Below are 7,211 nucleotides of genomic sequence, written 5' to 3'. Positions count from 1 at the left end.
GCGCTCACGCACGCCCATAGCAGGGAGACGCTGATATTGCGGGGGCTTGTGCGCACGGCTGTGCTAAGTGCGCTGTACTGATGACACAGTAGGAGGAAAAGGGGGTGGGGCCATTCATAAAGATGTTGCACTATATGGTTAAATTGCATACTGGACACATTTAATTTTAAGAAACTTGACTAGGGACGGCCCTGCGCCACTCCTCGGGCCCTCGCGCAATATGGGAATGACACGTACTACTATCCCACATGACGGCATCCATCTTCTCCAACTAGAGTGGAGCCATGCCCTCGCTGATCCACAACTCAAAGTCCAACTACAGAAGGCCCGACTCGCCCGTGGACACACAAAATCACATAGTGGGGGTGTCTTTGAGCGAGATGAGAGCCGCCACGCCACTTGTTTTCTCTAACTTTCGCAGCGTTTGGCACAGCGAGAGAGCCTTGGCCATGTGGAGCGAATGCACATGGCGAATCCCCCCCCCCCTCTCCTGCTATACCTCCGCCATTGACTTGCATGTACGGAAAGAGGGAGGGGTCTCTCTACACTAAAGTGCCCCTAGCGTCCTATGCAACGAACAGCCCAATGCAATCACGTGTGGAATACATGTCTAAAATATTACACAACTCTCAATATGATCTTTTTTGTAAATCGTAAGGGAAGGCCGGTAGTTTACGCGCAGGGCCAGTGTGCAGAGACTGGTCGTGTTTACAGGAGGGACGGCGGGTGGAATCTATACCTGTTGATGGTACGAAGGTCGATATACTGTCAGAGGAGTCGTTTTTCAGGTTTTGCAACACCGAGGAGCCCAAAATGAAAATAAGGAATTGAAAACAGGGGAAAGGGAAACAGAAACAGGTCTGGTGTAGGCCGTTGTGTGTCTGAATAACATTTTACAGTGTATCTATCTATCTATCTATCTATCTATCTATCTATCTATCTATCTATCTATCTATCTATCTATCTATCTATCTACACTTCTTTGCCAGTTTATTAGGTACACATACTTAAACCTGATGCAGTCTATGACAATCATCTTGCATTATATTCTACCCTCATGGAGGTCGTGATGTACCGTTACAGAGTTGCTGATTCAACATTGCGGCCATTTTGGAGGCTGTAGTCCGTCCTGCAGTTGAAAATGCATGTGGAAATGCACGCATTGTGCAGCGTGACGACCTTAAAGTTGAAATTAGCACCACTCTCAACTCCATGAAGAAAGAATTTACTGCACTAGTTTCAGATTTGTGTACGTAATAAACTGGCAGCTGGGTGTGTGTGTTTGTGTTTATGAATATTCATAAATAATATTTAAGTTTAGTATCTTCAGACTGAGGGGGTCCAGGCTACATGAGTGTTTAGTTGTGCTGGATGCACGGACACACCTGACAGTATAATGTGAAATATGAGCTTTGCTGGATTGTGTATCTGTGTTTTTGTTTTTGTTTTTTTCCTAGATCATGTGTGGGCATACCCAAGGACATGATGTAATTGCTATGATTATGTTAAAGGAGTAGTTCTATATGAGTTATGGCTGACAAATTAAAAAGTTGTAACCAGAAATGTAAACTATAAAAACGGACGTGATAGCATTAACCTCAATTCCATTTGCCCCTTGAGTGTATGTGTTTTTTTCATAGCAGCCTATATTATTTGTCATTTGAGCCTTTAAACAGCTGGATTCTGAAAAAGTTGGTTAAACTCTCATTTCGTATTGGAAAAGTTTAGGGGTGGGTGTAACCTCCACTGCAGCCCTGCAATTGCCAGTGCAACAGAGCCATGCTCGGAGCTGAAATGATAGTAGTGTGTCCCTGCAGTGCTTGCTAATGAATAGGCCTAGGTGTGCATGCTCATGTAAAGCAGGTTACAAAGGCAGTGTTGGTTTAGTGGGCCCTTCAGCCACTGGCTCAGACTGGGGCCATGGCTGTCTCAGTGGGTTTACTCCTCTGCTGCTGAACAAACACACAGAGCCTTCTGATTGGCCGGGAGGCGCGTCCAATCAGGGGGCTGCAGACCCGCTCCGTACTACTGCTGCTGGCTCGGCCTCAACGCGCTCATTCATTGGCTCCCCGGCTCGACTATTCTATATGAATCAGCGCGCCAATTACGCATTTGTGCCCATGTTTCCTCTGCTGGGCTTTGTCATAAGCCATAAAGATGTAACGGAACACGAGCCGGTGGCCAAATCCGCGGCACTTTTCATAACTGCTCTCAACTTTTCAGGAAGTTTTAGGCTGTGTTTACATTTCTGGGCCAGTCTTTTAAATAGATTTAAAGACAACAGAATAAAAGGGAGCGTTTAATATACACTTTAAACGCACTTCATACTAACTTTTAATCGTCTTATAATTTGTTTCAAGTTTCCCCTCCCGGAAAGTTTCTTAATAAGTTTTAACTCACAGGTTAGATCCATATATTCTTTCTGTATGGACCAATATAAGGGATTTATTAAACCTGGGCGCTTTCCGTTGGCCTAGTTAGGCGCATACAATTTTTTATAACCTGGTTTATTTGGCTTTAATGATTTCCACTGCAAATGAAATAACGAAACGCGCACGCGGGAGCTCGGCGTGAGATTGCGGGTGCCCGCCGGAAAGCGCCTTATAGACGGGCACATCTTGCAGAATGGACGTAGCCTATAGAGGAGGCGGTCATGTGAGCGCTCGCCTGACTTTTGTCGGTTTAAATGAGCTGATGCATGGCTGCAGCCGCTGTCTGCGTGTGTGGCTGCTGGCTCTGCAGGAGGAGTAGTGAATGTATCGCTGAGGAATGTACAGAAAGTCTCCCCGCCCCCAGCTCGCAAGGACTCCTCGCTATGGACAAATTCCATAGGGGCGCAAAAAAAGGAAAAAAACACTGACATAAAGTTTCAGACCAGACTGCATCCTATGTGGGAAGATTGCTGCGGTTAATGTCAGTGCAGGGAGGAAAAAAAAGAACTGACAAAATCGATCTGGTTAAACATAGTCTGGGATATTTCTAGAGAGGAGGAGAAAGAGAGAGGAGAGGGGAGGCAGATTGTTTAAGTAAAAACGCAGCTTATAGCCCAACTTTGAGCTGCTGGCCTCACTCCAAGATGTAGATAGTCTACGTCGCCAAGCGCAAGGCTCTTTCACAAAACCCCTTTAGGCTACACTGAATCAAGGGATTCTGTTTTACCGGTGAGATTGCTTCTATTTTTTTTTTTTTTATTTATTGTCAGGCGATTCAAATCTTTAACAATGTTTTCTTTCCACTTGAGTTGTAACCATTAAATCCACTGGCTGACCGCTTCGGACAGAGTCAGGGAAGAGTGGTGGTGAACGCCATGTTGAGGAGAATCTGGAGCCTCACAGTAACATTAACTCATGGAAACAGTGTCCTTATCGATGTTAATGGAGGGCTTCTTTTGAAGGGTCCTGACACATGTTTTCTGTTTGCATCAAAGAGTTAAGTCGAGGCTCCAGAACAAAAAAAAAATGGATGTTTTCTCCTCAGATTCTCCTGGGTGACACCCTTCATCTCATTAGAAAATGGCGGTTTGTGCCCCCTTCAAAACACATCATGCCAAGGGGAGATTTCTGTTTTAACAGTAAATAATGAGTAAATGCTGTGTGTTTAAATTAAAAGGGCAAATATATTCCAGCTAATATCTTTGTTATTTTAAAAGAGATTAATAGCAGTAAAGAAACATGTGGCTTTTCTCGTTTTCTCGTCACTTGTGCACTTTTCTTTTTTTTGGTGTGTGTCAAACAATAGTCAAATCCTGGAAATGAGCATGAAAAAGTCCAATCAGTCTGCATCCAGAGGAGCAGAAAAGATTATTTAAATGTGTGGTTAATTTTTGAGGAAATGATTGGTGTTGTGTTTTGCTAAGAACAACTCAAAAAAAGCTATCAATAGTAGCCAAACACAGCGACCGTCATACGAATGTTTTGCTCACAACAATGCCCACATTTTTAATGAGGTGTGTGTTTAATTGCCAGTAATTTCAACAAATTCTGCACACAAACTCTGCTCAGTGTGTAAAAGAAATAGCCTGCAATTCTCACCTGTTTTTATCTGCCATTATTCCCACAGAAATCTAGTTTTTTTCTAATAAACATCTGTTGATTGTTGTATTTTTTGTGCTCTTAAGATGGGTGCATTTTTATTGTTATTGAACATGAGATCAGATTAACAGCACATGTTCCTGCAGCACAAAAACTCTTATTTTAAGTGGGTGTTTTCACGCACAGTCACATGAATATTTGCAGACTTTGTCACACATTGCAGCTGTGTGGCCATGCTGTAGCTTGTAGCTTTGTCTCTTATTATAAGAATACTTCCCTTCTGGGCTGCTGTTGTTTTTACTGGTTTCAGCACCTTGATTGATTGGTTGTGTTGTGATTTGCTGTTGAGAAAATCTCTCTTGAAACAACTCAAAATCAATCAATTTCTGCAAAAATCTTGTTTTTTTAAAGGACCAAAGGCGCATGGTTTTGTTGTGCATCAAGTTTTCACACTTGTAATTTTACACTGGATTAGGTTTATTTCAAAATAAAGTGCATTATTTGTTGAATCTGGATTAGACTACACTGTGTATTCTCTCAGGTGGAGAAGTGTTTGCAAATTCGTGTTTAAAATATAGCTGTTATTTACTATGTGTCAATATTGACTTGAGTTAAAAGTGTGAGATAATCATTCATCAACTTCATGATTTTGGTGATTAATTTCAGTCCAGAAATACATTTTATATGATGTGGATTTAAAATGTTTTTTGTAGCAGAAGCCTTTTCAAATATTATGGCGGAGCAAATTAAGTTTTTGTGCTATCTGTGGAATGTCATTTGTCGTAAAATCTGAGACGTACACAAGTGTGAAACATTGATCACAAGTTTCAAACAGTTTTTTAATTGATAATGAAATATTTTATAATGATGATACAAATTATCCTACAGCTAAAAATACAATAAAAACACATTTTGGGCACGGTTCAGAGCTGTTTGTTTGCTGAATTTGGACATATTTCTTTAAAATATAAGCACAGAAACGAATTTAACCTCCAAAGATGTCATTTTCAAAAACAAAAAAACATATTCTACCCACTGAGACCAAGAAGTTTTAGCTAAGCCCTAAATAAAAGCATAAAAAAGGGTCAAGTGATAATTGTTTTGGACATCAGTATCATCAACAACTCGGACTGATAAGTCAGATAATCAGCACATGTGCAGCTAAAATAGCAAACCCTTGTTAATGCTTGTTGTTCCAAGTGGAGCCTCATGTTTACTGCTCATACGTGAACAGCTCAGGAAGTGGGGAATTTAAGCCTTCCCCCCTCCACCAGCCATCCTGTGTTCAAACCATATAGAGAACATGGACATGCTGTTAACCTTCAGACGTAGCCCAGTACGTTAGGAAGGAACCCTCCCAGTTTCAATCTGTATCAGTGATGTTAAAGTTTGATCCTCTGTTATAAAATCTCTACAGAAAATGTTCATTATTAAGTTGGTGAAAACTGAGGAAAGATGGAAACTGTATTTTATATAGAAGCAGAATGCATTGAGTGTCACAGTGATTTGGCTCATTCCTTCCTTTTTTGTGGAGTAGGTGTGGACTGCTTCCTCCAAGAAAATTCTTTAAATAACTCATGATGTTGTCCCTTCTCTGAACCAGGAAATAACTTACGTGTGTCTATCTTTCTCAATGCATGAGTCCGAGTTCTATAGGCGAGACGGTCGCTCCATGGGAATCTCATTATTATGAAACCATCTACACATTCTGTCCCCTGCTGGTCGGCCTGTTGGTAGATGTCCCCCCCTCCATTAAACCAGAGTTTTTGAGGAATTTTAGTAAAAAAGTGTGTGTCTTTGCACAATTTCAGTGAGAAAGTGTGTCTTTGCACAATTTCAGTGAGAAAGTGTGTGCATTTGCACAATTTCAGTGAGAAAGTGTGTGCCTTTGCACAATTTCAGTGCGAAAGTGTGCATCTTTGCACAATTTTAATGAGAAGTTGTCTTTTTGCAATTTCAGTGAGAAAGAAATTCATGTATCACAACACAACCTTGCGTGTAACTATAAAATCAAGTGAGGTATCTGCATTTTCTTCGATCTGCACCCGTTCTCTACAGTTAATAACTCTTCAATTGTGGCTGCATTAGACTATTATCAATGGACAATTACTCTAATATTTCAGTTAACTTATTTTATTACACAAGAAAATTGTGTATGAAGGAATAGCAGTTATTGGTGTCGTAAACGTAAAAATCTAAGGTGAAAATGAGCACAAATACCTATGATAAGACGTCCAACTCTGGCTTTGAGTGTTGAACCTTTATTGAGAAAGACCTCATACTTTGACCCTTGTATCCTTCCAGCTAGTGGTTACCTTGGAACCTTAAGAATTATCTTTGAGTCAGTGTGAATGAACACATAACTCCAAGGGGCCCCATGACATGTCAGCAGTGATTATTAACCCCATTTGAATGAAGTGCCTTGTTATTGGACTAAGGTCTACAGATAAAGAGCCCTCCATTCCTTCAGGTTTACTTTTGTGATTAGTCTCTTCAGTTTCAAGATCTTGTTTGCCCCAACATGTATCTTATTCGGGACAAAAACAGATCATGTTGTGTTGATGCAATTTTTAAGGTTTTGTTAAGTGCTATTCTTGTTTTATTTAGAACAAACTGGACTGTGTTCTGTCATCTTGTGATAATGCAATGCAGAAATGCTCTAGTAGTGTCATTAAAATTGAGGTTTATCAACATCACATGAAAGTGAAGAAGTTACTTTGTAATGAATTTTAAACAAAGCACAATCCCCTTTGTTACACTGAATACGTAGTGAGAAATGCCTCTGAAAAATACATGTAGTTACAGAATACTCTGAATAATAGTCTGTTTTCTCACATGTGAACTTTGTATCTTATGTAATGAAAGCCACCCAATAAAAGCTTGGTAAAAGGTCCTTCTTCGCGTGTTTTCATTGGTGTAGCCTGAATGAGAAAAAAAAAAGGAAAAAAAGAACTCAAACTCAAACTTTTGGACAATCTATTGTGGCTCCTGACCAAGTACTTTAGAATTTGTGTGAACATAAACTTATCATCCACAACATCTTGGCGCTGGTCTTGTTCTGTGAAACTCTCCCAGCTAGTTTTCCCACCTCACCCACTCAACTTAAAGTATTACCTCCCACCTGTACAAGTAAAGTTCAACTTCAATTTCATGCATATTGAGTCAGAACAACGCATTACA

Source organism: Pagrus major, chromosome 3, assembly GCF_040436345.1.
Source record: "Pagrus major chromosome 3, Pma_NU_1.0".
In the NCBI taxonomy this organism is placed as follows: domain Eukaryota; kingdom Metazoa; phylum Chordata; class Actinopteri; order Spariformes; family Sparidae; genus Pagrus; species Pagrus major.
This window is presented reverse-complemented; position numbering follows the sequence as displayed.